The 10,325-nt window shown below is 42.2% G+C and overlaps 1 protein-coding gene across 4 annotated transcripts in view; it reads right to left on the bottom strand.

Moving 5' to 3' along the window:
* The window catches only part of LOC145417806 (innexin inx2-like), a 331,918-nt gene that overhangs the window by 49,969 nt on the left and 271,624 nt on the right, over positions 1–10,325 (bottom strand). Inside the window, exon 1 of one of the 4 annotated variants that reach the window (XM_080286428.1) lies at positions 3,906–3,925. The exons of the other annotated variants lie outside the window; for them this stretch is intronic. The gene's annotated coding sequence lies outside the window, so the exon portion shown is untranslated. Of the gene's footprint in view, positions 1–3,905; positions 3,926–10,325 lie in introns of those variants that run through there. 4 annotated transcript variants of the gene reach the window in all.

Below are 10,325 nucleotides of genomic sequence, written 5' to 3' on the forward strand. Positions count from 1 at the left end.
TGCTTGCTAGAAAAATACCCACTTGCTTGGCTTGCGTCTCGGGTCTTGCAAACAGCGCACCTTTAGATGATTGGGATGGCCTCAACTCCGGCTGACGCTTGGGATATAAGGTGCTGGTTTGTTTGGGCTCCAGCTGAGGCTTGGGAAGATGCGAGCGTGTGGTGCCCGTCATCACCTCCTTCATCATCTTCCCTAATGGCTTCCGTGATTTCTTGCTTCTTTTTTTCTTCACTATTGTGTGTGTGTGTGTGTGTGTGTGTGTGTGTGTGTGTGTGTGTGTGTTATTCCAGCATTTTACATTTTTCTCCCTCTTTCCCACCTATTTTCTTTTTTGCTCTATTCTTTTTATTACGCTCTCATTTCTGTTTACACTCCTCTTTTTTATTCCTCTATTTGTCTCTCACCTCTCACTTTCTCACCAAAATTCGTCTCCCCCCTCTTCCCTTTCCTTCTAATCCTGCTCCCATTATCATTTTTCTGTGCGTTCTCTACCCTTTTTCTTTTGATACATCTTCCTCTCTTTCCCCTTCCTCCCCTCCATCACTCCTTATTTTTCTTCTCTTGCTCTTCCACTTTCTCATTTTCGCCCATCCTGCTTTCAGTTCCTTTCCTCTCTTCACTGCTTTTCCGCTTCTCCAAATTTCCTCCTATTCGTTCATCTCATTAATTAACACTCCTTCTTAATCTCCACTGCTTTCCATTCCCTCTGTCTCCGTTTACTTTATTTATTATACTCATGCGCCCCCTCTTTCCCCTCTCACAAATGCTCTTACATTATCTTCTTTTCTTGTTTATGTGTTTCCCTTCCTTATTCGTCTTATTCTACTTTCCCTCTCTTCTCTCCTGCACCCTCCTCTTATCTGATTCTCTCCAACATACTTTTCTTTATCTTATTTTATTTTCTCCTACTGTATTTAACCATTACAGCTTTCATTTTTCTCAGCCTATTCTCTATTTTAGATTCATTTTTCTCACCTTGCCCTTTCTTCTAAGCTTATATCTCAGTCATCTTTTTCTTTTTTGTTTTCCACCTCTCCAGCCATTATGTTTTAATTCCCTTTTTCCACTATTTGCACGATTACCCTTTTATCTTCTCTTTTTTTCCCTTAATTTCTTCACACCCATCTCCAACCCTTCATTTTTTTTTCTGCAATCATCATTTCCCTTTTCATCATTCTTACTTGCCTTTTCCTTTTCCTGTTTGCTCATCCTCCCTCATATTCTTTCTATTCTGCTTTCATCATTACCATTTCGATCCATTACTTACGTCTCTATCCCTCCTTTTTTTTTTTGCCTGTTCTTTTCGTCCTGTATTTATTTTCTTCTCACTTCCTTCTTTTATACGCGTCTCCTTCCTTTCTTTTTCTACCAGTCGTCACTTCTTTTCTCTCTTCTGTTTTCATAATTTCTCTATTCACCTTTTCTTGGTTTCTCCCCCTCCCTTCTCTCTACCCATCCTCCTTTCCTTCCTGTCTTTATCTTTCCTGTGCCTTCCTCCCTTCCTTTCACTCTTTATCTTTCCTTTGCTTTCCTCTTTTCCATTTCCCCTCATCTTCCTTTCTTTTCTCTGATCCACTTAGATTCTACTGTTTTTTTAATTTGGCTTTTCCTCTTATTTTTTTTAAATATATATTTCTCCTCTGTCATTTTCTCTTCAACTCATACTGCTGCCCTTTTTGTTTTTCTACTTATCTATCCCGTTATTTTTTTTTCCTGAATTTCTCTCCTCTCCTTTTTCCTTCCACCCCCCTTTCTTTCTTATTTGTTTGTCAGTCTCCTTACTTTTTGTCCATCCCTTTCCCCTTTCCCCTCTCTAATGACTCATTTTCCACAATCATTATCCACGCCTTCTCTCTCATCCTCCTCTTGCACTGTTCCATTCAGCGTTTCCTGTATAGTACTCTCTCTCTCTCTCTCTCTCTCTCTCTCTCTCTCTCTCTCTCTCTTTCTCGTGGTTTTGATAAATATTTCCTCCTCCTCCTCCTCCTTTGCTCTCCTTATCATTGGCTCATAGGTACCTCAGTTATAACCTGCCCATAGCAAAGATCTTCGAAGAAACTGCTAGATTTACTGCTGTGTGTTTTTCTTTATACTCCTTTGTCCTCCTCTCCTCCTACCTCGTCAGCTTTCGTCAGCAGAACACTAGGGCTAATCAGAGTTGAGTCGAGGAGGCCAAAAGGGGAAGAGTCAGCAGGTAGTCAGCAGTCTTAGTGATAGTCTGGCTGACCCGACTGACACGTAAGGTTAAGAAGTGCGAAAATGTATCTGAGTTTTATGTGAGTGTCAGCTTTATAGGCTATCGTGGGAGTCAGGAAGTTAAAGTTCAAGTAAATATTGGTTTACCTGAATGATACATAAGGGCGAAAATGTCTTGTAGGTCTATTTGATTGACGGCTTTACAGACCTAATTGATACATAAGGTAATTAAGGGCGAAAATATATCCAAGTTGATTGTGATTGTAGGCTTTATACGTTTCGTGGGAGATGACAGGAAAAGGTGCGTATAAATTTTGGGATGACTTAATTGGTAGTAAGGGTGGAGATGTATTGAAGTTTGTGTGTGTGTGTGTGTGTGTGTGTGTGTGTGTGTGTGTGTGTGTGTGTGTGTGTGTGTGTGTGTGTGTGTGTGTGTGTGTGTGTGTGTGTGTGTGTAATCCTGCGATTTTCAGACGATTTATGTATTTATTCATTTATGCCTCAGATAGACTTTTGAAACTCAAGTCATGAGATATAGCCTCCTTTAACTTTTTCATGACAAGACATCTCATAATAATAATAATAATAGTAGGAGTAGTTGTAGTAGTAGCAGTAGTAGTAGTAGTAGCAGTAGTAGTAGTAGTAGTAGTAGAGTAGTAGTAGTAGTAGTAGTAGTAGTAGTAGTAGTAGTAGTAGTAGCAGCAGCAGCAGTAGTAATAGTAGTAGCAGTAGTAGTAAAAACAATATAAACATAAAAACAAAGGCTTCTTCATCATGCCATCCCGTGACTGGGTATATATTTTCTCTGGCTACTTAATGCAGAGGCAGAGAAGAAGAAGATGAAGAAGTAGTAGTAGAAGAAGAAGAAGAAAGAGAGAGAGAGAGAGAGAGAGAGAGAGAGAGAGAGAGAGAGAGAGAGAGAGAGAGAGAGGAAAATGTAAGATTAAACAGGAGGAAAGTGAAAGAGGACACCCATCATTAAATATACCCCAGTCTGCATCACTCTCTCCCCCACTACGGCGGGCAAGTAGCTCCCATCTAAGTACCCACTTCTCATCCCGTTGTCTATCCAACTCTCAGAAGCAAGAGTTTACTGGTACTGTCAGTCTTTCATGCATACAACCACTTAAGAACGAAAATGACTAGCTTATTCTCATTTTCCCACCGCCTATGACCTCCATTCTTTTTAATGCAACAAGTCCACGCATTTTGAAATGAACTGATCTTGAATTTGGCTTCCTTTTCGTCCGTCTTTCCTTAGCAGGGGACAAGTTTTGCACGTTCTCAGCCTTAGGTTCCCTCTTTTTTCTGCATAGAGCGCACACACACACACACACACACACACACACACACACACACACACACACCGCTCGCTGGTGCAGTGGTAACGTTCTCGCCTGCCATCTGGTAGACGGGAGTTCGCGCCTCGCTCAGGTTGCGAAAAGTTTCACTGACGAAGTGGGTGGTTACTGTCCCCCTTGAGCAAGGGGATGGGTGTGTGCGTGTGTGAAGGTCACACCCTTGCCCTTAGATCGGACTATATGAGCTCTCAGCTCGCTTCCGGGAGGGTAAAAGCTGACGATCACGACCATCAAGTGATCCTGACCGACTCGGTGAATTACACACACACATTACCAACCCTATGTGAACTGCTGCTTTTGTTACATCAATATTCTGCGTCACTCTGTCTCTCTCTCTCTCTCTCTTACCTTATTTGCCCACAGTCGCAACCAATTAGCGCCTCATCTTACCTGAGGGTGGAAAAAAGTATATAAACAAACACACCTGACATGTAAACAAAGAAAATATACATTATAAAGTAGTCTCTCTCTCTCTCTCTCTCTCTCTCTCAACCCATCCCATTCTTTTTATTCTTTCTCTGTCCTCCTCCCCACTATCCGCCTAACCCCACTCCCCGACTAACCTCACTACCCTCCTGACCCAACTCAACCCCAATCCTCACCTAACCCCTTTCTCACAACCCCATTCCTACCCTGACCCTTAGTCCTTTCCTAACCCCTCTCACTTAACCCCACTCCTCACCTAACGCCACTCACGTCCATATAACCACACTTCTCATCTAACCTCATTCCCACTAACCCCACTCTCCACCTAACCCCATTCCCACTAACCCCACTCTCCACCTAACCCCATTCCCACTTACCCCACTCTCCACCTAATCCCATTCCCACTTACCCCACTCTCCACCTAACCCCATCCCCACTTATCCCACTCTCCACCTAACCCCATTCCCACTTACCCCACTCTCCACCTAACCCCATTCCCACTAACCCCACTCTCCACCTAACCCCATTCCCACTAACCCCACTCTCCACCTAACCCCATTCCCACTAACCCCACTCTCCACCTAACCCCATCCCCACTTATCCCACTCTCCACCTAACCCCATTCCCACTTACCCCACTCTCCACCTGACCCCACTTATTCCCTCAGCCACACTTAACCCGAAGCCGGCTCGATCAAAGTAGCTTGTTGGTTACTTCGTTAAGGTCCTAATTAGCCAGAGGGGTTAATGAGAGAGAGAGAGAGAGAGAGAGAGAGAGAGAGAAATGAGAATATCCATAACGACAAATTTGCACACGATAAAGAGAATATAAAGAACAGATAATTAAGGTAGAAAATAAGATTACAAAATGATGAACAAGGAAAGAGACAAGGATAGACACTGGCAGGATAGATAAGAGGCTTCTGCTTGGGATTAGGACCGGATAAAGATAAGAAATAGGAACGAAAATAAAGAGAGCAGACGATATATGTAATAAACAGTAGAGAGATACACTGAGTAACTAAGGAGTTGAAAGGAGAGAGAGAGAGAGAGAGAGAGAGAGAGAGAGAGAGAGAGAGAGAGAGGGAGGGAGAGAGAGACTGTCTTATGTCAGGATAGGGATGGGTAAGATTAAACAGGAGCCGGACTGAGAAGGTTGCAAGATGAGACTCCGGGGAGGTAGCGTGAGAGAGAGAGAGAGAGAGAGAGAGAGAGAGAGAGAGAGACCCAGCTAAACAGTCATACAGACACAAAATTCCTGAACCCAATGGATATGATAAGCAAATTACAATAAATGAAATATAGGCTTTTTGAAACGAGAACTTTAATTAATAAGAAAATAATCGAAGAAAAGGTATAAGATTCCATTGCAAGAGAGAGAGAGAGAGAGAGAGAGAGAGAGAGAGAGAGAGAGAGAGAGAGAGAGAGAGAGAGAGAGAGAGAGAGAGAGAGAGAGAGAGAGAGAGAGAGAGAGAGAGAGAGAGAGAGGAGCCTTCCCACGGGACATGTGCGGCACAGATGGTAAAAGAAGATGGAGGGATTAACACAAAAATAAATAAGGACAAAGAAAACTGCGCCACTGAAGAAAAAAAATATGACAAACCTCTCCAAAGTAAGCTGCGCATATGTTCAAAGTTCAAGGAAATACCAAAGTAACTGGCGTGAAGAACAGAATATTTACTATCAGAAAAGAATATCATTTAATTTTTTCAACCCGAGTATTATTATTATTATTATTATTATTATTATTATTTTTGTTGTTGTTGTTGTTGTTATTGTTGTTGTTCTTGATGATGATGATGATGATGATGATGGCTAGCGTCTGACAGTCTTATTCAGCTTTGATATATAAGATCATAGCGTGAATAATAAAGCGGTAACGTAAACATATCCTAGACTCTCAGACACATTAATTATAACTATTCTCCTTTCAGACCCTGGATGCCATTTTCATTTAACCCCTTCAGCACGACGACCTCATTTTCATTTTATTTTTACCGCCATCAGATGACTCTTTTAATATGGGAGACACTTTTTCGAAATGTAAGAGTCAGACATAGGCCCTTCTTCAGTACGAGAAGCCTTTTTTAAAACTGAATAAAACTGTATGGACACAAAGAGGAAAAATTTAAAAACTCACCGGATTCAGATCAATTTATTGCTATTATTACACTTGTTTTACTCTAATTTGGTCTAAAATTACCATCTCTCCACCTTGATTGCTGTACTGCAACAATAGATTGACAGTAGAATGTGGTGGTGGTCACGAAGATGTGCTTTGGAGTGGATGTAGAGCCACGGCAGTGTCTTTTTCTGCCACTGAGCTACGTGAAATAAGTAGCCAAAGAATGAAAATCTGGGCCAAGTCAGAGTAAAAAAAAAAAAGTATACCAAGCGCTTATATCGGGAAAAACCTCTCGTTGTGAAAAGGCTAGAAACTGTCTCCATGAACGCTTTGAAAATTATCTCTATTTCACTCAGGTTACTCTCGGATGATTACATTCAACTTTGGTCAGGAATAGCTCCTTGTAGTGATGGGGTTGAATAGTTCTTGAAATGAATAGCGAAAGCACGGTCAAACGCAGCAAAGAGTGTGTAGTAAAAATAAGTTACTACGTTTTGGTTGGATGGGTAGCGTACTTGTTTAGTGTTGCATGTGTTTGGAGTCTAGAGTTCGAAACCCAAAGGTGGCGGACATTTAAAGTGAATGCTGGTAGTAAGTCTTTTCACATGTTTGCAAAATGAATGGTATGCACAGCCTTCACACTCAAACATAGCCAATACAACGCTTTGACTTTCACATGCATTATCCTTCCTACAGACACTCCTTTACCCTCCGTACTGCACCACATGGGAAAGTGTTAGTTCTGGATATCATCTCCTTCCAAGAAGAAGACCCGTTCCTGCAGTGAACAATAAGGACTGAGACAGATAGAAACAGATATACTAAAAGGAATAACGAGGAATCAGAGAGTGAGCAGTCAAGAAGTAAATAAACAAGACTGTCAGAAACTATGTATCCCAAACATCGTGTCTCTGTGTATTTGCATGAGGCTCGGATGATAGCAAGCAGAGGTATCCTTTTGCTGAGAGAGAGAGAGAGAGAGAGAGAGAGAGAGAGAGAGAGAGAGAGAGAGAGAGAGAGAAGAGGATGGATTAAACAGTGAGACAGAGGGTAGGACAAAGGACCTCTCTACTCTGTTACCAAAAGCACCCCACCCACACCCCCCTCACACACACACACACACACACACGCGCACACCGGGTAGACACAGCAGCCACCCTGTCCACCCAGCACCGCCATCACAAGTCACCCTTCTAGACACAATCATGGTCACACCAACACGTAGGCAACATAAATGGAGGAGAAAAGAAACACAGAGAAAATGATAACAGAACTGCACGAGCCCCACCACAAGAAGAGATAGAAACCCTATGAGAAAATAGAATTTCATAAAAAAGGGACATCAACTTAAAAAGGTATGGAGGAGATGCACAAGGAAAAGGGAGAAACAGCTCTATATCTTGGCAAAGTGAAAAATAGAATTGCTTCATCACAATATGAATGTTATTAATAATACATCCAGCAAGAGGAACTAACAATACATGCAGGAGGAGGATCATATAATAATAGAAGGGCAAATGAAAATAGGAGCAGAAAAAAAAGGAAAATGGCGATGCAGCTCTACATCATGACAAACGGCACTGGCAGGGAAGAGAGAGTAACACATAAAAGGGATAACAATCAATGAAGACGGAACAGGAACTCACAAGTAGGAGGACACGATTAAAAGTGGAGGAATAAAGAGTGATGCAGCAACAAAAAAGAGAGGGAACAGCAACGGAGAAAACATTTACATATAAAGAAAAAGCAACAGCACATAAGGAAGGAGACAGTAACAATGAGGAGGAAAGAAACAGAAACACATAGGAAGAGACAGTAATGCATGAAGAAAAAAAAGCATTACCTGAAGGAAACAGCAACACATAAACTAAGAAACCGCCAACTGAAAATGACATAAACATTACTAATGGAAGGGAGAGCAACACAAGGTAGAAAGCAGGAACACAAACAGAATGGAGAGCAACACAGTGCAGCAACACAAGGGAGAAGAAAATGACACATGAAAGTAATGAAGAAGGAAACTGTAATACATAAAGAAGGGAACAACAACATGGGAAGAAACACAAGCACAAAGAAAAGAGTGTCACAAAAAAGTAGCATATTAAGGAAAAGAGTTAAAGAAAAAAAATACATGTGGTTCAATGGAGGGGGGGGGGAATATAAAATATAACCATTTCACTGGTGGAGATGACGTAGCCTTCACTAACCCCTTCACCACTAGTTAAATAAAATCTAGAATTAATAAGAATGAAATAAAAAAGGCATGGAACTGAAAGGGATATACAACAACACCATCTATCCAGTACACAAAGCCCAGTGTTTAAGATCTACGGGAAAACGTCTGAAGCATAAGAAACAGCATCACAGCACAAAGGAGTGGGTCAGTATCGCAGTACACAGCAGACTGATTATTAAGTTACTGGCGCCCCATACTTGAAAGTGTGGGAAAAGTGCGAGAAGAAACATTGCGAATATTGCATTTTAGCTTTCTAACAATGTGCAGAGGTTAGCTGTTGCTTTGATAATTTCCGAGATAACTCACTTTAGGTGATACACTTGGTGCTTTTTGTCTTTTTTTAATAATATGGTGTCAGTTTACAGGGAAGTCAATTAAATAGCACCCATTATTCTTCCTTTCATAACCATTCCAACGACGTGTGTGGATCCCCAGTGCTTTTAATAGCTTCCAAAATAACAGTTTGGTGCTGTGCTCTACTATCTTGTAAAAAGAGGCTGCTCCTCCCCCCTACTTGGTTACTTATAGTGTTCGAGATCGTTTTGCTGATTCATACAGTAACGGAAAACACATCAGACATCCAGCTCACCAATATAAATGCCTAAACAACCTTCGATCACAGCAACCACAACACCCTATCACAGCAACACAATACCCCATCACCAAACACTACAACCCATCACGGCAAATACAGCACCCTATCAGCAGCAAGCACAGCATCCAGCACAGCACCCCAGCACAGCACCCCAGCACAGCACCCCAGCACAGCACCCCAGCACAGCATCTCAACAGCACAGTCACGAAGTAGTGTAATCAAAGACAAATCAAAACACACACAAGATAAAAAGCACACACAAACACTGGCGTCGTGTGTGTGTGTGTGTGTGTGTGTGTGTGTGTGTGTGTGTGTGTGTGTGTGTGTGTGAGTGCTCGCATGTTTGTACATGCGCTGGTATGTACGAGTATGTATGTATGTATGTATGTATGTATCTATGTATGTATGCATGCGTGCGCTTGTGTGAAACGAGTAGGTAGGCACAAATGTTTATGCGTGGATGCAAACAGTGTGTCGCTGTGTATGTATGTGTGTGAGGCCGGTGTCTACACACTGGCATGTGTAAGTGTGCATGTATACTTACGTGTGTGTGTGTTTTGTGTGTGTGTGTGTGTGTGTGTGTGTTTTGTGTGTGTGTGTGTGTGTGTGTGTGTGTGTGTGTGTGTGTGTGTGTGTGTGTGTGTGTGTGTGTGTGTGTGTGTGTGTGTGTGTGTGTGTGTGTGTGTGTGTGTGTGTGTTGGGGAACGTGACTAAAAAAGAAGACATGCCGCTGATGGAGCACGTAACCCGTGTTTAATACGTGCCTACATCTCACCACACCACCACTAACCCCCACCACACTACACTGCTCTATACTCCTTCACTACTAACCTCTAATACTCCACCTCTGACCTCCATTACACTGCTATATACTCCTCCACCATTAACCTCCACTTCACCACACTGCTCTATACTCCTCCACCTCTAACCTCCACTACACTAAACTGCTCTATACTCCTCCACCACTATCCTCCACGTCACCACCCTGCTCTATACTCCTCCACCACTAACTTCCTCTACACACTGCTCTATACTCCTCCACTACACTAAACTGGCCTATACTCCTCCACCACTAACTCCCACTACACACTGCTCTATATCCCTCCACCACTAACCTCCACTACACTACACTGCTCTATACTCCTTCACTCTAGCCTCTAATACTCCACCTCTGACTTCCATTACACTGTTCTATACTCCTTCACCTCTAACATTTAATTCTCCTCCTCAAACCCCCATTACACTCCTCTACACTTCTTCATCATTAAACGCTACCTCTCAATATTCCATGTCTACATTCGCTCCTGAAACCTCTAACCTGCATTTCTCTACCTCTAACCTACACTTTTTCACCTCTAACCTCCACTTCTCCACTTCTAACCTCCGC

The sequence above is a fragment of the Coenobita brevimanus genome, chromosome 111 (genome assembly GCF_032717465.1).
Source record: "Coenobita brevimanus isolate Jiangsu-jjx chromosome 111, ASM3271746v2, whole genome shotgun sequence".
NCBI classification, from domain to species: domain Eukaryota; kingdom Metazoa; phylum Arthropoda; class Malacostraca; order Decapoda; family Coenobitidae; genus Coenobita; species Coenobita brevimanus.